The sequence below is a fragment of the Epinephelus lanceolatus genome, chromosome 3 (genome assembly GCF_041903045.1).
Source record: "Epinephelus lanceolatus isolate andai-2023 chromosome 3, ASM4190304v1, whole genome shotgun sequence".
Lineage (NCBI taxonomy): Eukaryota > Metazoa > Chordata > Actinopteri > Perciformes > Serranidae > Epinephelus > Epinephelus lanceolatus.
In genome coordinates this window covers 5370658-5395559 of record NC_135736.1, presented here as the reverse complement: position 1 = coordinate 5395559, position 24902 = coordinate 5370658, and the positions used below count along the sequence as shown (strand labels likewise).

Genomic DNA, 24902 nt, shown 5'->3' with positions numbered 1-24902 from the left:
TGTTCTACCTAACATAGTATTAGTACAAACTACATGGTGAAAAAATAATACATTTACAGAAGTACTGTATTGAAGTTCAATTATGAGGTACTTGTACTTGAGTGTTTCATTATATGCTACTTCAACTTCACTACATTTCAGAGGGATATATTGTACTTTTTAATCCACTTCATTTATTTACCAGCTTATAGGTGACTTTGCAGATAAGGATTTAAATACAAAACAAATGACCAGCATTTTACAGATAAAACTACCCAACAGTGTATAAAGTTTGTTTAATTAGTTCAGCCTTAAAGGTCCAGTGTTTAGGATTTAGAGGGATATTGTTAGATATGGAATATGATATAATAAATATGTTTTCTTTTGTGTATAATCAGCTAAAAATAAGAATCGTCATTTTTCATTACATTAAAATGAGCTGTTTACATTTACATAGGGTTCCACAGGGTCCACCATGTTGCAGTGACATGTTTCTACAGTTGCCTAGAACAGACAAACCAAACACTGGCTCTAAATGCTATAAATTGGGCCATTCGGGTTTTTTCCTTTGCCAACTTAGTTAGAAGCCCCTCTGCGACGAGCAGCAATGGAAAAACACAGATTTTTTATTTTATTTATTTATTTATTTTCAAGTCAAACTGCTTTGTTGAGAGTTTTTACCGGTTTAAATTATTCGTTTTTCAGAGGAAGAGACCCCTGGATAATGCAGCTCCTAGTAAAAAACCTCTTGAACATTTGGAACTTAAATAGAAAAAATAGAAAAAAGATGAGCACACATTAGCAAGTGCTGGGCTAGCATTCCATCTCCAACATGCCAAACAGCATCAGAGAAACACTGAAGGGTATCGTGAAACTACTTTATTCAGTGTTTTTACCAGTTAAAATCTCCCTAAATCGTACTCACTGTTCTTTTAATAATATCTTGCAGAAATGTTAATGAATTAGCCACAATTAAATTCTTATTTCATAATTCAGTTATTTATTGGCACTCTGAAAGGGTTCCACAAGAGTACCTTTCAAGTACATTTTCCTAGTGACACTGCATACTTTCTTTGTAATGGAGTATTTTTCAGCTGTGATGCTGAATATTTCTTCCACTACTACATGTATTAAATGAAATAATACAAAATGGACCTGCATTTGTACCATTTGCACCTTTCTAGTCATCCGACCACTCAAAGCGCTTTTTACACTACGAGTCACATTCACCCATTCACACACACATACATTGGTGGCTGACGCTACCATACAAGGTGCCACCTGCTACTGAGTTTTTAACAAAGTGCCACCTGCTACTCACACACACACCGATGGAAGCCTCATCGGGAGCAATTTGGGGTTCAGTATCTTGCTCAAGGATACTTTGACATGCAGACAGGAGGAGCTGGGGATCGAACCGCTGATCTTCCGGTTGGAAAGTACATTAACTCTCACCTTTATGTATGCTAGTGAAGCATCACTCATCAAATAACATGATGTTTTAAGAAAAATTAAAGAAATCATACCGTGCATTTACATGCACAGTTAACCCTAACCCTTTCTTGCATTTCACACAGCACTTAGAAAAAATTTGAACATCCACAACTCCCGCCTCCCTCCAAAGTCCCATCCTCCTCCTCCTGCAACTCCACCTCCCTCCAAAGGCCTACTCACCCCTCCTCCATTACGTCCTCATTACATCTATGATAGACGTAGGTGTTGTCATGGTAACGTTAGATACACGGAAGAGGAGGGCGAGTGTAACGTTACAAATGCAACCCCGGAGTTTTAAAACTCAGCCGGAGTCAGTGATGACTGATGGGTTTTAGAATAAGGTTACGGTGCTAACGTTAGATAGTAGCGTTAACGTTAATGGTCATGGTCATCTTGGGTTACTAGTTTATATCCACAAGCGTCCCTGTTACTAGTTTATATCCACAAGCCTCCCTGGTTCTAGCATATTTGTTGTCTCACAGACTCAGGGGTGGATTACGCAAGCGGTTACATCTGTTGGAGGCCTCCACATAGGGAAGACAGACAGGACAGGAGAAAAGTCCGACCAATCATTGCATTCAGTCCGAATGCAATGATTGGTCGGAGTTTTCTTGGAACCATATGAGAATGGTATAATGTTGAGTTTTCATCTCTGGTGGAATTCACTTACATTTTAGTGTGCCATCAGCTTATTAATAGCATTTTAACCTAAACAAAGAAAAGTATAAAATTTCCAGAAAGGTAAGTGTTGCTTTAAGTTGAGATACAGTTATAGCTCGATTAGGCTATTTATTTGAACTACTGTCCTTGTCCCAGTATACAAACACGGGAGAGGAATCGAATTATTGACCGAATATGTCAACTCTGCTATGATAGGTGGCGATATGCCCCCTTTCAACTTGTTAGTATTGGACCTTTTTTCGGTTTACTTACTATGTCACAGACCAAACAGCATGAACTGTGTCTCCTCAATTATCCAAAAACATACGGCTCTGGTTGTAGATTTCACCATGTTGTTACTGGCTTCTTGTTCTGTTGCACATTTAATGCTTATTGACTTCCGGGTCAAAGCTGAGGGCGGAAACTGTGGAGCATGCGCAGAGTGCCTCTGCTAGTTTGGGTCCAATTGACTGTATGCATGCACGAGCAATTCGACTCCCAATCATTATCTGAGTGTGTTAGTCCGACTATGAGAAATTCAGTTTAATTAAATTTCAGTCAGACTAACATGTTTACATGTATTTTAAAAGTCCGGTTTTAGTCGGACTCACACAATAAATCGATTTACCCTAATGTCACGTAAACGTACTAATAGAAGCTAGTCTCAGAGTTCTAAAAGGGGATTTATGGTTGTGCGTGGACCCTACGCACGTAGCCTACACACGTCGCCTATGCCGTTGTGAGCAGTTTTACTTCTGCGGTGGTGTGTCTGTGTCACTCTGCAGTTACACCTCCAAAATACTAGTCAGGGGCAGAGGTTTCTGTGAAGTGCTGTTAGGTTAAGTTGATTCAAAACACACCGAAAACACACATTAAACACACATTAAACATGGCTTAATAGAGACAATTTGAAAAAGAAGTACACAAATTGGCTTCACTACAACTCACAGCGTTCACAGACAAACACTCCGGACACATTTTCCCCACAAATACAACACAAGCCCATGGCATTTTACATTTTATAAATTAGCCTAGCAACTAGCGATCTTTTCCTCTTCTCATATTAAACCAGGAACAACGGCAACATTTGACAAAGGTAATGACACACAATTTTATTTTTTATATATACTTTATTTATTAATCCCCGAGGGGAAATTCAACTTTTCCACTCTGTTAAACAGGTCCGAACACACACGTGCACAAACAGAACCTATACATGCACTAAGATGGAGATGTCAGAGTGGGGCTGCCCATGACAGGCGCTCCAAGCGGTTGGGGGGTTCGGTGCCTTCCTCAAGGGCACCTCGGCAGTGCCCAGGAGGTGAACTGGCACCTCTCCAGCTACCAGTCCACGCTCCATATTTTGGTCCGGACAGGGACTTGAACAGGCGACCCTCCAGTTCGCAGCCCAAGTCCCTATGGACTGGCTCCATAACAACTCACAAGGTTCATTGACAAAGCAACTGTCCTGTACGAAACATGTTTTTTTTAAAACAAATACAACAAGCTAACGTTATTAACACAAGCCTATGGCATTTTACATTGTATTGACAGGAGGTCTGCGTCACTGCGACTAGGGTGACCGGATGCTTACAAGCCACATGTGGGACAAGGAGTGTGTTTGTGTGGGACAATGCGGGACACGTTACCGCAATGCTGAAACATAGTCTAGATTTTTAAACAATGTCCATCTTATCATAAAACATAAACATTTCTATTGAGATCAAGCTTACAAATATGAATAACAACAATTTGATTTGGTTGCACACAGTATGCACATTTGTGCATTGGGCATTTATTTTTTGCATTTATTTTGCACAGAGAGGTTTCAACAACATTTTTCTTTAATGGACTTTTTCCAATTAAGGGAAATAAATACATTTGTCCCAGGAAAATGATACTTGTAAAAACTGAAAAAATCTACTTGTAAAAACTCAAAAAAGAAACCTCAAGTTTCACAGAGCTTGTGAGATATTCTGATTGTATACATTTAAAGTATCAGCTTTTTTTTAAGTTAAGTGCATGTTCTCAACTCTCAAAGGTCAACTAATCTGTGTGCAATAAAACAAAAAGGCACAACTGACACACAACTGACAACATTTTAACAGTTGTTTGTTTTCAGTCAACCTAAAATTACTTAGACCAAAGAACTTTGTGCATCCATACACAGAACATAGGTCAACTGTTTTGCATTCTAATACATAAATAAGAATAGAATAAAATAAAATAAATATCCTGTGGAGTTTTCCAAAAAATAAATATCCACATATTTAACCAAAGCATCCTTTGTCACCTCAAGTCTCTCATTTCAACCTCCAGACTTAAAAATAGGCAAAAACTTTATTAAAAAAAAGGATAAAATCTAACCAAACATCACATGAATACAAACCAAAGCTGGTCAGGAGGTAGGCAAACTAAAGTTCAAGTCTTTTTAGATTTGTCCATCACCACAAAATAAGCAGGTAAATCCACATGCTATGCATTTTCGGCACCATGGACAGCACCTGGTTGACACACAAAAATAGATGAAATCATTAAAATCTAGTACCACACTGGAAGGCCACAATATTAAGTCCAAATATCAACATTAAGTTTCTTACCTTAGGTGATCTTCTTGGCTTTGTACTTTTTGTTTGAGCGTGCTGCCTCGAGTAAGGCCTTCTCCTTCAATGCATAGGTGTAGAATTCCTTACAACTGTATCCAAGGTTGCATTTGACTTGAATTTCACTCTTGATAAGGTCCACAGAGCATCGGTCGCGTTGGTCAGTCCATGCTGCTAACATAAGGGAAAACACTCTCCACAGAGGCATTTGTGACTGGGATGCTGAAGAGAAAGGATGCAATAGCAGTCATATTTGGTGTCTTTGTGCCTTAAAGCAGGATTGACCACCTCTCCAAAACAGGGGCACTTTTGTCCACAATTTCCTGCTGGCGTGGTAAAGTCACAGAGTATTCTTCATACAGTTCATCCATGTCCAGTTTCTTTTGTATCTGAAGGACGTCAGCTGCATCACAGAGATGGGAGAATGTGAAGTTGCTCTTCAGTGCCATGCTTGCAACAATGTTCTGGTAGTTGTCTGAAAAATCATAACACTTTTCAAGGTAACTGAGTGCTGCCTTGTAGAAATGTAAAAGATCAGTCTTGATTGCTGCTGCCCTTTGGTCTGGAAACTGTTGGAGGATTGTGCTGGTTTCCATTCCAAAGAAAGAATCCATCTAGCGGTGTTGAAGCTTTGTTTTGAGAGCTCTTGATAGCTGTCCAGTTGTCATGTAGCCTTTTGACAGCAGGCCATAGACTTAACCATCTAGTAGGTACATGTCTAAGAACAGCCTGATGCTCCTCTTCGACAAAGGCAAACACTGATTTCAGTTCTGCAGTATGTTTTGCAGATGCTGCAGTGACTGAATATTTTGTTCAGTGTGGACTCACTGCTGCTGAGCTGAGGCTCTTGCCTTTGTTTATTGTGTCAGTGGGTGGAGGTAACATTAGCGTTAAGAAGGACGGTGACAGGTTGATGAACTCTTGACCCCACATGTACGTTGATTGATTTACAGTGGACACACACAATGATGATAGCCCTCTCTCAGCTATTGGATGAAAGTCATGTTTTGAGAAAGGTGACTGTCCTGCACCTTGGAGAGCCAGAGCCAATCAAATGCGGGATATTGTCTCAATTTGCGTGACATGGGAAAAGTGATTATAATAGGCTCGTTCGAGATGAGCCAGGCCTGCGCAGATTCGATCACCGTCGATCGGTGAACAATGCATGCCGGTTAGTTTTGCGTCCAATTTCATCCCGACCAGTACCGTAGATGGGCTCTGATCCCGACTTGCTTTGACGTATTACAAAAGTGGACGGCGATAAAACCGCGAGAGCGAGGCGGCCGCAGTTTTTAGAGCCAGGCGCTGCAGTTGCTCTCCACTGACTGCACCGCCTGGCTCTCACCTGATCTAACAGCTGATTGGTTTAGATGTTGACTCAACAATATGACGTTTTAGATAAACTTTTCATTTTCGTTGAATTTTAGAGATTAAGATTGTATTTGTCTGATTTGAAGGTTTATTCTGTGAACAGAAAACATGTTGTGTGACTGATGGTGAAGTTTAGTTGTCACAGAGTAAATATATTAATCATAAACTATACAGAGTCTACTGTACTATATTAATATTGGATGGTTTAATTATTGATGTATTTAGCAACACAAAGACTTGATGTGAAGATACTTAAAATAACATCTGTACAGATGTTAAGCCCTGACTGTCTCTGACTGATCTTTAATGAAAGCTGTTGTCTTGTGTATTTTTTTTCTCTGAAAATATGACCCTTATAGTCAAACACAGTTTATTTAGCCTGTGTAGTTGAGGGGACAGGTCAAACTGATATGATGCTGATTTACAGGAGAATTCATGTCAAATGGAGGTTGAACCATGAACATAAACTACAGATTGCCTGTAAAGCATTTTAATAAATTAATCTATCATAATTGAAACAACTGGAGACTGAAAACAAACTGATATGGATCTGATCACTTTTTTAATGACTTGACATCATTCCAGACAGGATGTAAGTGTGTCTGTGACTTCCTGTACGGACTGAAGGCTGTTGGCTATTTTTATTACTTTTACTATTATTTGAGTCACTGTGTCTGTTCATATGCCAGCCGAAATGTTGCTGTAGTCACCTAAAAGCGTCAGCAGATGGCAGGAGCTTCATCTGAAGTACCATACGTAAATATTCAAGCTACTGTATCCTCCACAACAAGTTCCTACAAATGTTTCAGAATAAAAGCCTATTTAGAAAATGGAGGGATTCTCTCAGCTGAGGTTATAAGGGGCTTTAAATTTGAAACAAATTCAGGAAGTGTTGAGTTTAAAATGATGGCTCAATGTATTAACTTTATAAAGGCAATGGGAGCAGATAAAAAGTAAAAAAACAGAGGGATTAATAAATAACGGCCCTTTTATAATGTAGTCTGTTTCAAATGAAGCTGGGAGCCTCTGCAGTTGTGGTGAGTAAAAGCCCCGCCACTATTTTTTAATGTTATTACTTTATGTCAGTCTCCATTGTGAAGATGTAACATTGTTTGCTAGCTTGATGCTAATGACAGTTCTCAGCGGGTTGACAAAGTGCCTCTGCTGTTTCACACCATCATTTCCCCCTTTTACTCTGTGTGGTAACATCCCTAGAGGAAATATTAAAAACGCTGGGGTGTTGTTGTCATACAGTTGTCTACGGCAGCAGATTGTTCTGTGTTTCTACTGGTCAAAGTGACGGCTGTGATGGGAGAATTGGATCTCAGTGAAGGGCAAGTGGTCCATAACTTTAATTTTGGAGACAAAAAATGTAGGCTTAGTGCCCTGTGGTCCATTGCCTAATAGGAAATGTAGAATACTCAAAAGTACTTTAAAAGTACTTGAGTTACTTTACTCAGGGAGTAATGCAGTAAAGTAACTAGTTACTTTTCAAAAAAAAAGTAATGCAGTAAAGTTATTTGATTATTTTTAAAGTAACCCTTATCCAACTCTGGCTACGCCGTAGGTTACGGCGTAGGCTCCAAATCGACATGGAGCCTAAGCCGTAACCTACACATCTGGACTGAGTGGAGCCCGGTGGGGATCAGTCCGGTTGCCAGTGATTGCTTGCTCTGTTGCCATTCAGCGACTAGCGAAACATCCTGCCGCCAATTTTTTACTGGAGTTTACCAGCCTCATACGGCATTTTAAGATAATTGCAAGTATGCCTTTTTTCTGCTGCCAATGTCTGATAGTCCACCACTAACGTTTACATCACATCTCATCTTGTCAACGAAAACGAAACACAGATTCCGCCTTAGTTTTTATTATTGCTATCTATTCACAGCTCGTCATCGTCATTGTTTTCGCCATGGAAAGCAGGTTGTTGACAAAAAATTTCGTCAGAGTTTTCATCATTCAGCTTAATATGTAGACATGAAGGGCCACTGACTTAATGGCAATATTTGACGAGTTGGCATGAGAACGCATTGGAAAAGAAACATGGTTAGGCATCTTTAAGTTTAGGCAAGTAGAAAAAATGTACAAATAGTGCATGAGAACAGCCTGACCATTTTCTTACTCTTTCACAATGTTAGGAACAGTGTTAGGGGTTTCACCTTAACTTTGTACTGCATTGCGGTAATAAATTAAGTTTTAGCAGTAACAAAGTAATATAATGCATTATCAACAGGATTTCAGGTAATATTATTACACTGACAGTGTCACGCAATGTGTTACCACATGAAATAAACTGCTCATTGTTTTCATTTTTCATTCATCCAAACTGATCCACTTGCACTAGTGCACCACCAGAAAAAATATCCCCCAAAGGTGGTTGCGTCTTGTCATGTCAGTACAGACTACATCACAGAAGGGTGCCGCCAGTGATCGGCACATCTGGGTGATGTTGTACTGTGCATTATCATGTTCTTTCTATTAATATACCAACGTATAACGTATCCTGTTCTGCTTTTCTGCCTTAAGGCTGCCTGAAAATAGCAGGGATACCAAACCTAAACGGGCCCAGTGTGGGCTGCCCCAGGTGAGGCCCACAGCAGAACCTTTCCTTGGGCTCCCTGCAGGCTTTCACTGGGCAGCCCACACTAGCAAACTGCCCACAGAAAACCCACACAGGCCCAGTGTGGGCTGGCCCAGGTGAGGCCCACAGCAGAACTTTTCCTTGGGCTTCCTGCGGGCTTTCACTGGACAGCCCACACTAGCAAACTGCCCACAGAAAACTCACACAGGCCCAGTGTATGTCAGCCCTTTTGGGCCCACAGCAACTTTTCTACCTCTGGGCCCACACAGGTTTTGGGTTATCAGCCCACACTCCTTCCTAATGAGGTTGTGATCATCTTACCCTTTTTTGTCCAGCCTAAATTTTATTATTTGCTGGGTCGCCTAGAGATATCCTATCCATAGACAGTTTTTTAAAATATTTTTTTCTTCATCTGGTCTCAGTTTGCAACTTATCAGAGAAGAATAAATAGCAGCAAACAGGCAAATGTGTGTGTTTGCCTGTGAAAATCAGAGATTATGGCAACATATTTACAGGGGCATATTGAGACAAGAGAATGAAGTAATGAATTAGATGAGGCAGTTAAGTGAATAGCTAAAAGGCTCCTGTACAAGATGAACTGACTTCAAACTTCTACAAGTTTAAGGGGGGAGGATTCCAAATCTCCAAATCGGAAACAAAAAACAGAAATTGGGAATAATAATTTAATTCTTTTAGCAGAGTATTTCATAAATAAATATCATTTTTTCTGAAGCATATACCTATATTGTGATGCTTATCAAAATTAATTTATATTATATTATTTAATTTTCTTATCATAATTTATTTATATCTGACCTGCAATTTTTTCCTTATTATTTTTTGCATTACTTGCAGTTGTTCGATTGTCATAGCAATTATCTTAAATTTGACATTTATTTTGATTGTATTAACAATGAAAAATAAAATAAATGAATAAATAAATAAATAAGAAAAACTGAAAAAGATAAAAAAAAAAAAATTCAAAATGTTAAAATGTTAAAAATAAATGGATGCTAAGTTTGTGAAGAGGAGATCCTCCTGGTTATGGCACATGACGTGTTTACCTGGTGCTTACTGGGTACGAGGTGAGACGTAGGGTCGCAATAGGGAGCGCCAACTCATGGATATACACGCCCTGGCGGAGTTGATGAGGTTTTAAACTGTCCTTAATATTTAATGGTTAATTCAACTCTTACGGTCATTTCTAGGACAGTGTCCCCGTTTTCCTGATTCCATTTTTGGAACTATTTTGTCTGCTGAAGAACAGTGTATCACTGCACACGTATGGAAGTATTTCTGTGCCATCTGAGTTTGAATATGAATTTCTAAGATTGAAATTTTTCAGCATCAAAATCAGACTTTGAATTTTAAAAACCATCAAATTTCTAGCACTGAAATTTTTTTGGTTTTTGTTTGAATTTTATTTTGTTGAAATAAATTCAGTGTAAAAAAAATCATTGTTTCAAAATATTCAGTTTTTCAAAATTCAACATGTAAAGAAATTCAACACCCCAAAAAAATTCAGTGTAAAAAAATCAACATCTCAAAAAAATTCAGTGTAAAAAAAAATTCAATTTCTAAAAAAAATTCAGTGTAAAAAAATTCAACGTCAAAAAATTCAGTGTAAAAAAAGTCAACATCAAAAAATTCAGTCTAAAAAAATTCAACGTCAAAAAATTCAGTGTAAAAAGAACCAGACTCAACATCCGGGTCACCAGGGAGAAGCAATCGATCCCTGTCTCAATTCAGCCAACGTCCAGCCAATCATGTTACGCTCCATTGGTCATGTGATACCCACCCGGTCATGGCCACAAACGCAGGTGATGGTGCTTCGGTGAGTCTGTTTACTTTATTTGCCATTTGTGTTAAAAATTTAAAATAAATTTAGTAATAGATATTACTCGACATGTTGCACATTAACCGGATTTATTGAACAATATCTACAATGAACTTTTAATGAGGTGGCGTTCGTGAAAACTGCGTAAGTAACTAGCTAATGGTATGTGAGCTAGGCTACTTTCGGTTCTGAGGCAGCGAGTATGACGACTGACAGTACATTAAACCGTGATAGTGTTAACTGGTGACACAGTGTTTCCCACAGGATTTTAGGAGACGGGGGGGTAATTTTAACACTGTACAATTACCGCGATATAGCGCATTTACCGTTTATTAGCGGCCTGTCTGTGCGTGTGTGTGTACGTGCGGTGCGACCGCACGCGAGAGAGACGGCAGGTGGAGGGGCTGACTGGCAGAGATGATAGATGGTGAAACGCAGTTTATTTTTTTTTCTGTTGGGAAACACTGGGTGACAGCATATCGTGGTTGTTCTAAGTTAGTGATGGCAGCTGTTGACAAACGGCTACAAGCAACAAACCAGTCTATACCCACCAGTCCTCCCATTAGCTGGCCTACTCTCCTTGCTTTACCTGTATTTGGCCCAGCCTGCTTACCAGAAGCTGCATTCATCAGCTCCTCTTTGACTCAACCAGCCCGAACCGTGGGTGTTGATACTCGGACCCGACGTCTTGGACCTCCCCGCTCCGGTAGCTCACCTGATAGAGCCGGTATCACCAGGGCTTCATGCTTAGGCTATAGGTTGATTTTCTACTGCATTATTATTTAATTCCATAGGTTTTTGTTTTTATTTTATGTTTGTACTGTTGAAAGTTGAACATAGATTATTTTAGGCATAATCAAGCATGTTGAAAAAGCCTATCTGAATTTGTGTCTTTACCTATTGAGGGATATTATTTTATTGTGTAACTTGTATAAAATCGTTGTGTAATCCATAAAGAGGAGGCATTCCTTAAGTGTCCTCTTTTTTGGAAATCAAAATATGGTCACCTTAATTAAAGTCCATTAACATTTAGCTGTTTAACATGATCTTTGTGCTGCTGGTTTGTAATACCCTTCTTACTATTTCTTTGTTATTTGTGATGTCAGGGCGGTCATGGTGATGATATTTTGCAATCAGCCCGTCGCTTACTACAGTTACTGAGTTCGTCTGGTCAACAAGGTGCAGCCAGTGGTGGCGTCACAAATCAGCATATAAGGTTTAGTATTTAACTTTAATTCACGTACATAATTTTACTTATACATTGTAGATGTGTTGATGATAAATAAATGTTTTTGGATACAATCCTGCAGAGAACAGAGACAGACAGCATCACTTCAAACGGAAATGACCAGGTAAAAAGAAGTTTATTTTAAATGAAGCCCTATGTATACACATTTTGACACTCTGTTGATTTGTACAGGCAAAATCAAAGTAATGATAGTATTATGTTGAATGCTCTGTATTGCAGATCTTTAAGTCTAAGTCAGTAAACACTGGAAGAATGCATGATGTTCTGTGTCGATTCTGAAAATGTGTATGGTCCATTTCACTTAAAGCTCCAGTTGGCAAGTTGATGAAAGTGAAAGTAAACTCTGCGACTTGGTCGGAAATTTCAGTACAATACTCTGTCAGGTCCCTTTATGAGCCTCTGCCAAGCGCCGCCGCCCCCCCCCCCCCCCACATACAGACATACACAGACCATAGACTGTAAACAGACACACACAGACACACACACTTGCAGGCGCACACACACAAAGTAGCCACAGAAGACGTACCGTATCCATAGCAACCGGAGACTCCACAACGATCTAACGTCTCTCTCACCATGAAACACACTCTTCTTGTGTGTGTCTACATGTGTGGAGGGAGGGAGGGGGTTTGACAGAGGTGAAAAGAGCGACCTGTGCTCCACTGTCTCTCAGATTAACTCGTATTGCAGCGGTGCCTGGACAGCGTGACGTGTGTGGTTGTGCTGCTGCCGTGGTCCTGCCAGATGCCTCCTGCTGCTGCTGCCATCATTAGTCATTAGTCATACTTCTACTGTTATTATACACATATGACTATTGTCACACATGTATACTGCCAGATATTAATACATACTTTCAACATACTGTACCGCAGTTGCCAGAACTATAACTATAATATTATTACTTTCATTAATGTTGTTGTAAGCTACTGTTATTACCTGCATTTCTCTCTCTCTCTCTCTCTCTCTCTCTGTCTCTCTCTCTGTCTCTCTCTGTCTCATTGTGTCATACGGATTACTGTTAATTTATCATGCTGATCTGTCCTGTACGACATCTATTGCACGTCTGTCCATCCTGGAAGAGGGATCCCTCCTCAGTTGCTCTTCCTGAGCTTTCTACCATTTTTTTTTCCCCCCCGTTAAAGGGTTTTTTTTTTTTGGGGGGAGTTTTTCCTCATCAGCTGTGAGGGTCATAAGGACAGAGGGATGTCGTATGCTGTAAAGCCCTGTGAGGCAAATTGTGATATTGGGCTTTATAAATAAAATTGATTGATTGATTGATTGATTGATTGACCTGATAGTGTGTTGTCTTGAAATGTCCGACCAAGTCGCGGAGTTTACTTTCACTTTCGTCAGCTCACTACGATGTGTACGAGCTGCGATTGGCTGCTCCTCCTACTCCCTCTACCTGACTGGTGGAGAAGCTTCAGTCGCAGTAGATTTCAGCAAATATGATTACAGGCTGTAGGTGGAGCCAGAGGAGTTGGATTTTGTCCTAAATTACTCATTCAATGTACGACTATCAGAATATAGTGACAGTTCCAGCAAATATGACTGAATAATTGTTACCAACTGAAGCTTTAAGGCTAATGTTAAATTTGTTTATTAAATGAAAACAATCTCAAAGATTTGATAATAATAAAGGTGCTTTTCTAATGTAATTACAAAAAACAGATGAGGTTGTTAATGTTTTATTTATTTTTTAAATTTTCTATAGGTCCTTTCCAGGTATCAGCAGGGGCAGAGGGAAGAGGCACTTTCCTGCAGCAAGTCCTGTTCCTGCCAAGAGGCCTAAACCATTGGATGTGGCTTTCTATTTGTTGCCAAAGCAATGTGAAAAAACCCCAAAAGAGCAGGAGCAATTAGTCCATATGCGTGCAGGACTGGGCCGTAGGACTGCTCATCAAGATGAAAGCACAACACATGAAGAGGTGATAACATACAATTAGTTATTTGGGCCAGTTGTATTGTATATTGTATTCAGGCTATGAAGTTACAATGATTTGCTAGTTTGTAACGCTGTGTCATTAATGCCATTTCTGATTTGAATGATGAGTAGTTTTTGAAGATTACAGTTGTTTCCATTTTTTTGTCACAGTTATGTGATGCCCTCAAAGTTTTATTCCCAAAATTGGGAACAATTACCGGTGGATGGCTACTATACAAATCTTCAGGTGGGCCAACATAAGTTTGTGTGTTAGTGTTGCTCTGTCATTAAAAAAAAAGTACATATGCAGCAGTTAACTTCACATTATGCAGTGCACAACACTGTTACTTTATGGTACTTAAATAAGACTTTTAAATATTTTACATGCCTACCTGCAAACCAGCCACTGCAAAGTAGAAATTGTATTTGTAAAAGTAAAAAACAAACAAACATGACTTATTTTGCTTTAAGTGACTTCTTTAGCTTGGTCTGTTGTCAGACAAGAAGTCTAGTTGCTTTGACTTAACTTCTAGATGTAATCTATCTAATAAACTGTTGAAAGTTCTCATTTTCCTCTCCTCTTTTCTATAGGTGGATGGGGTAGCCGACAGCTGTCTCTTGTGACTCCCGATGATACCGGCTATACAGGCATGATGTTGAAGTCTGTAACTCGTGGGGCTAAAAATCTATTCATTGCCCCAATTCAAGAGGAACTAAGTACAAATCCCCTACCATTGACTGATGAAGCATTCAGTAACATGCCAAAAGCTGCATGTCAGAAGTGTAGTTGCAGTTCCCCTTCCGCTCCTGACAGAACACATCAAATCTTGTAACGTCATAGATGTTGACAGTGACGACAACCTGGCTAATGTGGATATCAGTGAGCCTGAAGAGAGAGACTGTAAGAAGTATAATATAATATAATCTGCTTTTGCAAGTATATTGTGTAGTATTTAATAACAGTTTTTTGAAAATAACACTATTTTTACCGGTAACCTCTCAACAGCAGACATGCAGGAATGTCCTGTCTGCAAAAATATGTTTCCTGCTGACTCCATCGAGGTACATGCTTCGTCATGTGTGGAAAGGTATCCATTAACTTTTTATTGTTAATGTTTTTTTTTCTCTAATCAGCAATGGTCTTTGTTTTACATACTGTGCAGTTGTAACACAAATACTTTTATGAGGGTAGGGCAGGAAATGAGGTGATGCATGAAAGCATTGTAATTGAGGAAGAGCAAGCAGCAAGGCCTGGGCCATCCACAAGTTCTGCAGCTGTTCAAGATGGTAGGTGCTGTTCATGCTTAGCAGTGGCATAGGGAAAGATACACAGTTTGAATGAATGGTTGTTTTTTGCTATCTTTACAGTTAGCCATAGATAATTAAACAAACACATTTCTATTTTTTATTCATATTAGGCTGGTTAACTGTCAGTGACCCCACCAAGGCCATATCTCAGTGTGCTGACAGTTTTCGACGTATTCATGAAACAAAGAGTCCCTTACTTCTCAGCATGGACATCAGAAAAAGCCCTGCTGAGCAGGACATGGCACTTGTCTCCTTCTATAAACAACCTAATGTGGAATGGGGATGATCCCTGAATTGCAGACTTGAAGGTAGCTCCAATTACAAGTCACAGTTGTCCAAAACTAACTTAAGTATTTACTCTGTCTTTATTCTGTCAAACTTTACACTGTGTTACAGGAGATACTGCTATTGGACATGGTGTAACTCGTTTTTTTTTCTCCACATGCATGGAGAAGCTGAGGTCAGGCTTTTGCATCAATTTTGGTATGTATGTAATAGAATCCTTCCAAATGCAAGCTGTATTACCTTTTTTTTAATTATTCTGTCCATAAAGGTTTATGGTATTTTGCTTTATCCTGAAAGTTCAAAGGGTTCTTCTAAATGTATAATGCCTGTATTGATGATATCTCTGACTCTGGAATGAGGCCTATTTCTTTGTTGTTCTTAATTCAAATTTTTGATATCTTGACAGCAAATTCAAGTCTTACTGGGCTTTTTGAAGGAGAGCCGGGCCATTTAGTTCCCTCAGCCTCTCACTTTCTCGTGGAAAGTGACATGTTCATGGTGGCGGGTCGAATGATAGGCCACTCCTTTCTTCATGGAGGACCACGCCTACAGGGACTCAGCCCTGCTGTTATTCATGTCTTGTTTGGTGGAAGTCCTGACACTGCAACAGTGACACTGGACGACTGTCCAGATCTGGACATTAGAGAAACCATCAGGGTTGTATGTTTGATTAAAAAAAAGTTTTTTCTTTCAGTAATATGTTAAGTACAATGGGTCTCCCTTTTATTGTGTATCCATTGTCCCTTATGAATGAAATTTATATGACTTATTGTCTTGAAGCTTGAAGGGGGATCCATACTGTCCGATAAGGATAAACAAAGTGTCCAGGACTTGGCCTATGCGTGGGACCTCCCTTCCCTAACTGACAACAACAGGAGGTGGCTGTTTGAAAAGCTATTGATACATGCAGTGAGTAAAAGTTTGAGAAATGTCTGTTTAAAAACACAAGTCACAATTAATGTATTTTGGGTTTTTTTATCCTGTGGGTGATGTATTGGTTATAAATGCACATTGCTACGGTTAAAAAAAAATTGTCTGAAGAAATTAAAATGTGGCACTTTCTCCTGATAAATTTGATTCCCAGGTTTAGTGGGTGGTCTATAATACTGCAAGTGTGCAGGAAAACAGTATGATTATTTCCTCATTCACCAGTGGAATGCAGCATAATAAGTGTATTTAAATGAAAGTATTCTTTTCATAATTTACTCTTCAAGCCTACTTTTACATAAATGAATTTTATGGGTTATATTCTCTCTGTCTTATTATTAACAGGTACTAGGTCGTGTTATGAGGCAAATTAAGCAGCTGAGACGAGGCATTAAAGAAACCCCAATGTGGACACTGGTGACCCAAAGACCTGACACAGTGGCCTTGCTTTTTCCTAAAGACACGGCAGGGAATGTCAGCGCTGAGGTTAATTTGAATAACTCTGGTCTTGTAGCATTGCATTTGTAGTAAATATTATGGTTCATACCTGGTCAGCATCTATTACTGTCTGCAATACAATAAAAAATTATCCAAGTCTTTCTCATGCTATTTTTTCAATGCAGGTCCTTCTTCAGCGTATCACATGGCCTCCTGAGGGTGGCAGCGATGATGACGATTGTTCAGTTGAAACAACATGCCGCATGTCAGGGTATCTATGACAGTTCATAGGTGAAGGTAGGTTTACTTGTCTCAAGGGCTTGACTAATCTTCTATTCCGTGTGAACTGTTAGTGCCATAGTTGGCTATTTATCCTGATGACTAATCATCATCCATTTGAATCTACTCCATAGCAACACCAACTGAACTGACCAACCTGGTCAAATTCTGGACCGGATGGGAGGTTCTACCACCAAGTCTCTCTGTCGAAGTCGTCGAGAGCAGATACCTCACAGCCTCCACCTGCTTTGAGACCTTGTGCATCCCAGGGCATTACAAGAACTACACATCTTTTAAACGTGACATCCTGGCATGCATTAGCACTTGCCATACAGGATTTGGTCTTGTCTGAGTGGCATCTGGACCTGTATTTACACTTGTCAGATAAGATTGTTAAAGTAATTTGTTGATGTTTTATGCTTGTTAGCTGTCAAGTGTTCAGGTTCATCTGACAGTATGGAGTTGTTGTATTTGTAGAACTGTAACTTCAACTGTAACACACATATTTCAGACCATGTACTGGAGATTCCTTGCTGTCCTTACTCTGGTTTGACACACCTGATGTTGAAAATATTCACGTTGTTAAAAGGTGGACTTATACTTATTTTATTTTCAGTGTTACACAGTTGCAATTTCTTCGCATCGTTACAAAACATCTCAAGCTCAGTTTTCATAGAAGAATGTAAAGTATTTAGTCTTGTCTGAGTGACATCTCAACCTGTATTTACACTTGTCAGTTAAGATTGTTTAGGTAAAATGTTGATGTTTTTATGCTTGTTAGCTGTCAAGTGTTGAGATTCATCTGACAGTATGGAGTTGTTGTATTTGTAAAACTGTAACCCGCAGATTTCAGACCATGTGGGAGATTCCTTGCCATCCTTACTCTGGTTCGACACATCTGATGTTGAAAATATTCAAGTTGTCAAGGTGGACTTACACTGATTTTATTTTCACAATTTTGTGCTTTGTTACATTACATTGTTATTACATTACATTACATCTCAACCTCAGTTTTCATAAGAAAATGCGGTATGTTAAGTTACATGCATTTTATGATTGGCAGCTTAATGTATTCCTTGTAACAATTTCTGCGCTTTAATAAACCATTAATGCAAGAGTTTAAAGTGCACTTGTACTTTTCACTGATAGAACTGAAGGGAACGAAAGTTTGCGAAAACATTAAAATATCAACACATAACTCAAAACTGAAGTCTTATCTGATCAGTTCTATTCAGAGATCAAGAAACTGCTCACAAAACTGAACAGCAGCAATGTAAATATCGCTGCCGTAGGACTGGGATGCAGCTCTTGGCTGAACTGCAGCTCTAAAAGCTGTCAGTTGTCGGTCAGTGGGCATGCTGTGTGTGGAACGACGACGCTGAAGTGGTCTTCACAAGGAAATCCACTGTTTTCCCACTCAGTGTCAGGAATATCCATGCCCTACAAATAGAGAGCATTTTAAATTGTATGCAGTGACAGTAGGCACACTTTAAAATACTTCAAATTCAACAGCTTACACATGAAAACCAAATGATTCATGTACCTCTGCGTTATCTGGTCTTTGAACTGGGTAGTGTCTACGACCCAGCTCCCACAGCTGGTTGGGGGTCATGTTGCTTTCCGTTCTGAGCAGATGGTTGTCCCAACCATTCCGAAATGTATCCAAGTCATCCTGCAGGCGTGGTAAGAAAACAAAGTGGCAGCAGAAGAGGTGTGTTGGATTGGCGATGCTCAGGAAGCCCTCTTCTTCAAGGTAGTGCAGGACATCGTAGTAGATGCAATTAACAGCTACCCACAGGTCTCTCCACAGCCGCTCAATCCTTAATTTTAATACAAAAAAATATTAATATTTACAATTTGTTAAATAATCCACAATGAGTGACCAACAATTAAAATGTAAAATATCCAACCTATTTAATAGCTGAAACTTAGTCTTTGAATTTCTTCTTTATTTTGTATTTATGCATAGCCCACTACCCACTTCTGCTGACTTATAAGGCTCTTAATGACAAAGCTCCATCCTATCTGAAAGACCTCATTATTCCTTACTGTCCCACCAGAGCACTCCGCTCCCAGAATGCAGGTCTGTTAGTGACTCCCAGTATCTCTAAAAACAGACTGGGAGGTAGAGCCTTCAGTTACTGGGCCCCTTTACTGTGGAACCAGCTCTCTCCATGGGTCAGAGAGGCAGACACTCTAACTACATCTAAGTCCAGACTCCTCTCCTCTCCTCCCACCAGAAGCTGCCTTCATCAGCTCTTGTTAACATTTCCATGTTTCCCACATTCTGTGTTATAAACTGTTTTCTTGTCTGTATACATCTATTGCACGTCTGCCCGTCCTGGGTGAGGGATCCCTCCTCTGTTGCTCACCCTGAGGTTTCTCCAATTTTTCCCTGTTAAAAGGATTTTCCTGGAGTTTTTCCTCAGTGGATGTGAGGGTCTAAGGGAAGAGGATGTTGTTATGATGCCATGTAAAGCCCTTTGAGACAAACTGTTTGTAAAAACGGGCTATACAAATAAAATTGCCTTGCCTATATTTAGAATTAGATCTTGTTTCATGCATACTGCATGTTATTGCACCATATGCAAATGTGACAAATAATAGTACATCATGGTACTCCTTCTAGCAGCTGTGTGCTAACATAGTATCACTACATGGTATCAGTGAGGGGGCAACTTCCAATTAGCAGTATCTATTCTACTGAACAAACCGTTGGTTGTGAACACTCTTGCCAGATATAAAGCTGCTCCTTCCAGTGCCACGGACTGTAAACATGAAGCGGGCAACGTCTACGTTTTCAACTCCCTGATCTCCACGTACCCTAAAGGAGACACAAAACACTTTCAAATACCATATACTGTATATGAAAAGTTGGTTACAGTTTATTGGTTTATTAATACAACAGTGCAATGAGAGTAGTTGAAGCATCTGAGAGCAAAATTCAGAAAATAAAATAAAACTAACTTGTTAATAATTCTATTTCCCTATTCAAAGTCTCTCTAACTAAAAGGTAGGAAACAGGGATAATACATATAGGTTTTATATAGCCACATAAGTGTTATGAACAGTGTTTATCTTTGACCTGGTATTTTTCCCACCATACAACTCATTTTCCATACACATAGTTATACAGTTAGTACTGTTATAGTGTAAAATATCCTAGTTTATAATATTCATTCACCTGAGAGGAACACCAAACTTGTCGACAGATTCCTGGAAGAATGCCAGGGTGGTTGAGGCCATGTTGTTTGAGGCTGCACCAAGATACATTATCTGCAGCACAAATAAAATTACATATCTATGGGGCACTCAAGTATTTAATAATTATAGAAATATGTGCACTTTGTCCAAACAATTGTGCTAACCTTACGAGAAAAACCATCAATGCCTCCGAAGACAACAATGTTGTAGCTGAAAGAGTGAAAAATGAATTTGTCAATTGCACACAACATACTGCAAGTTAAATAAAAGAAAGAAAAAAAAGGTTCAACACACAGTTGCTGAAATAGACAAAGTGTATGCCATTATGAGAGGTTAGCTGTTATGGCGCATATATAGTAACAGAAGCAGTAAAAAATGTGTGGATACTGCTAACAAGAGCTGCAACAATTAATTGATTAATCAAACAATAATAAATTATTAAATTACTCGTCAACTATTTTGATTTGATTCAAATAATCGGTTTGAGTAGTTTTTTTAAGAAAAAAAGTCAAAATTCTCTGATTTAAGCTTGTTAAATCTGAATATTTCTGGTTTCTTTGTTCCTTTATGACAATAAACTGAATATTTCTTTGGTTTGTGGACAAAACAAGACTTTGACAACATCATCTTGTGGTTTGGGAAACACTGATTGACATTTTTCAACATTTTTTCAATTTTATTGACCAAACAACTAATTGATTAATCGTTACAATAATCACCAAATTAACCGATAATGAAAATAATTGTTAGTTGCAGCCCTAATAACAACTATGTACTTTAAAAAACACCCTTGAAACTCAGACATTTCGTGAAAAAGATTGCTAAATATGAATTTACCGAATCAATTTATGGTTCGTATCAATGTGCCACAAAGCCTGGGGTCCGGGTACTGAATAGGTCTGTCTAGCTAGACACCCAACATGGACCATTCGGTTTATGACACCAATGGTGTCAACGCGGTGCATGGAGGCTCTGACACGGTTATACTGCACCCTCAGTCCTCTGGCTTGCAGGAGGCCCTTCATCATCCGATATCCAGAGTTAGGCTGCCTAGATTTAATCTCTCTCACACACTGATCTAACTCATCATCTGTCATTGGGCTGTAGAGTGCCTTTACTGAGAGATCAGACTCAGCCATGCGTCGGTATACTGTACGTCTGGACACCCCCAAGAGTTTAGCAATACATGGAACAGACAAATTAAGTTCCAGAAGTTTGCTAAGGTAGTCTGGGGATATGGTCATCCGCTGTCACCCTGCTGGTCCTTGCTCAAACTGCACAACTGCAATGTGTTGCTCCCTTTTGTCTTTTTCCAAATTGATGAGACTGTGTAGCTGTGTCAGTGCATCTAAAATAGCTTGACAAACAGTCACTTGACTGGATACAGCATTTAAGAACACAAGTTCTTGTGTGCAAGTGAACTCTAAGAAGTCCAGGTCCAGAGGCATGCGTTCCACAATATGTTCCAATCGAGAGCGAAGTCTTTCTAAAAGATGATTAAGCAGTTGTTCCTAGGAAAGAAAAACAAAATAGAAAATTAACAATAGAAAAGCAAATCCATGACTGTAACAGCTGATGTTTGAAAAGTGCAATTTGTAATAACAACAGCTTCATCAGATACTTGAATAGTTCAAAATCCAATGCCTGCATTAAAATGATTGCACAATAAACTCAGGTTAAACTCCGTGTTCACATAAACGGACTGCGAGCTCGACTGTAGCTGCACCGACTCGCGCGCGTGTACTGCCCGTGTAAGTCCCGACAGGACTCGACGAGGCGCGCAGAGGGTAAAGTTGTATAACCGGTAATCACGGTACCGAAAATGCAGGTACCGACGAATTTTTTGCGTCTCGACATCTACTTGGTACCAAAGTATCGGTTCTTGTGACAACCCCAGCCTGTATGAAAACAATAACTAATGAGAAAAAATAGACGAGCGAATGGAAACATAGTAATTCTGGGATGCAGCTGGCCACAGTGGTCTATAACAGTTGTTTAAGGAGCGCAGTCCAAAGAATAAATACTCAGAAATTAACTATGTTTCATTTTAGTAAGAAGTATGTAAAAATATGGGAAATGGGATCGTTCAGTCAAAGAGGAGCTGATGAATGCGGCTTCTGGTAAGCAGGCTGGGCCAAATACAGGTAAAGCAAGGAGAGTAGGCCAGCTAATGGGAGGACTGGTGGGTATAGACTGGTTTGGTATTACAAACCAGCAGCACAAAGATCATGTTAAACAGCTAAATGTTAATGGACTTTAATTAAGGTGACCATATTTTGATTTCCAAAAAAGAGGACACTTAAGGAATGCCTCCTCTTTATGGATTACACAACGATTTTATACAAGTTACACAATAAAATAATATCCCTCAATAGGTAAAGACACAAATTCAGATAGGCTTTTTCAACATGCTTGATTATGCCTAAAATAATCTATGTTCAACTTTCAACAGTACAAACATAAAATAAAAACAAAAACCTATGGAATTAAATAATAATGCAGTAGAAAATCAACCTATAGCCTAAGCATGAAGCCCTGGTGATACCGGCTCTATCAGGTGAGCTACCGGAGCGGGGAGGTCCAAGACGTCGGGTCCGAGTATCAACACCCACGGTTCGGGCTGGTTGAGTCAAAGAGGAGCTGATGAATGCAGCTTCTGGTAAGCAGGCTGGGCCAAATACAGGTAAAGCAAGGAGAGTAGGCCAGCTAATGGGAGGACTGGTGGGTATAGACTGGTTTGTTGCTTGTAGCCGTTTGTCAACAGCTGCCATCACTAACTTAGAACAACCACGATATGCTGTCACCCAGTGTTTCCCAACAGAAAAAAAAAATAAATTGCGTTTCACCATCTATCATCTCTGCCAGTCAGCCCCTCCACCTGCCGTCTCTCTCGCGTGCGGTCGCACCGCACGTACACACACACGCACAGACAGGCCGCTAATAAACGGTAAATGCGCTATATCGCGGTAATTGTACAGTGTTAAAATTCCCCCCCCCCCCGTCTCCTAAAATCCTGTGGGAAACACTGTGTCACCAGTTAACACTATCACGGTTTAATGTACTGTCAGTCGTCATACTCGCTGCCTCAGAACCGAAAGTAGCCTAGCTCACATACCATTAGCTAGTTACTTACGCAGTTTTCACGAACGCCACCTCATTAAAAGTTCATTGTAGATATTGTTCAATAAATCCGGTTAATGTGCAACATGTCGAGTAATATCTATTACTAAATTTATTTTAAATTTTTAACACAAATGGCAAATAAAGTAAACAGACTCACCGAAGCACCATCACCTGCGTTTGTGGCCATGACCGGGTGGGTATCACATGACCAATGGAGCGTAACATGATTGGCTGGACGTTGGCTGAATTGAGACAGGGATCGATTGCTTCTCCCTGGTGACCCGGATGTTGAGTCTGGTTCTTTTTACACTGAATTTTTTGACGTTGAATTTTTTTTAGACTGAATTTTTTGATGTTGACTTTTTTTACACTGAATTTTTTGACGTTGAATTTTTTTACACTGAATTTTTTTTAGAAATTGAATTTTTTTTTACACTGAATTTTTTTGAGATGGTGATTTTTTTTTACACTGAATTTTTTTGGGGTGTTGAATTTCTTTACATGTTGAATTTTGAAAAACTGAATATTTTGAGACTGATTTTTTTTACACTGAATTTATTTCAACAAAATAAAATTCAAACAAAAAACAAAAAATTCAGAGGCAAAAAAAATTTCAGTGCTAGAAATTTGATGGTTTTTAAAATTCAAAGTCTGATTTTGATGCTGAAAAATTTCAATCTTAGAAATTCATATTCAAACTCAGATGGCACAGAAATACTTCCATAAATTTGAAATTGAATTGTGAGAACTGAATGTGAAGATATATAGAGTTGAATTTTCAGTGAGGATCAAATTTGATTGGACTTCAGTTCCAAACTAATAAATTCAATTTCAAATTATACTATTCAGATTCAGTTTTTCAATGCAATGATTCAAATTAAACAATACAATTTCAAATTATGTGATTCAAATTCAGTTTTTCAATGCAATTATTCAAGTTTAGAAATTCATATTCAAATATAAATGATTCAAATTCAGTTTCTGGTGGCACATATTTCAGCCCATACAAATTTACTGTGACAGACATCCGGGTACTTGAAGGATGAAGGAAGAGCAATCGAGCGCAGATACACAGGACTCCTCTTCGGCCAATCAGCACCTACGTTTTTGAGCACGTAGGAAGAAGCGCCCGCTGACCAAGCGGCAACCTCTGGGGGTGACGAGTGACGGTTTTGGTCTCTATAGCTAATTTCCCCTTTCATGACAACGGGGGGGGGGGGGGGGGGGGTCTGCTCGGCGTCGTCTCAGCTAATTCGCGTCCATGTTCAAGCCGTTGAACCTGTCCTCTCAGCCATGTTTGTGCCTTTTGGATATTTTTTTCAGGCAAATATTGGAGCTTGTCAGTTTATTGTTATTATTATTAAGCCTTTATTTAGGACATGTAAAATCACGTTGAGACCGGTGGTCTCATTTTCAAGTGCGACCTGTATCACAGCAGCAACATTCACATCAAGTTACAGAGCAACAGACAATACAATACAAAACAAGTGTAGCTCGTTAACTAGCTAACTAGCCAGCTAACGGTTAGCCCTCGAGCAAGACGCCAATCCGGGATGCATCGAAGTCAGAACCTAACAGAGTAGTGTTAGGATTTAGGCATTTAGGGAAATAATATTTTGAACACTGTGTGAGGTTTGAAA

At 39.3% G+C, this 24902-nt stretch overlaps 2 pseudogenes across 2 annotated transcripts in view; one reads left to right on the top strand and one right to left on the bottom strand.

Moving 5' to 3' along the window:
- The window catches only part of LOC144459384 (uncharacterized), a 33990-nt pseudogene extending 16130 nt beyond the window's left edge, over positions 1-17860 (top strand). The window contains exons 3-6 of the transcript XR_013488355.1: positions 16057-16200; positions 16564-16704; positions 16842-16953; positions 17070-17860. The product of XR_013488355.1 is annotated as an uncharacterized LOC144459384 (transcript). The remainder of the gene's footprint in view (positions 1-16056; positions 16201-16563; positions 16705-16841; positions 16954-17069) is intronic.
- A 159-nt stretch (positions 17861-18019) lies between these two features.
- On the bottom strand, positions 18020-23449 carry LOC117266591 (uncharacterized; annotated as a pseudogene). Its single transcript, XR_013488443.1, has 7 exons — positions 23420-23449; positions 20977-21650; positions 20304-20349; positions 20120-20211; positions 19649-19759; positions 18479-18755; positions 18020-18375 (listed from the first exon to the last, which is right to left on the bottom strand). The product of XR_013488443.1 is annotated as an uncharacterized LOC117266591 (transcript).
- Between the last annotated feature and the right edge of the window lie 1453 nt (positions 23450-24902).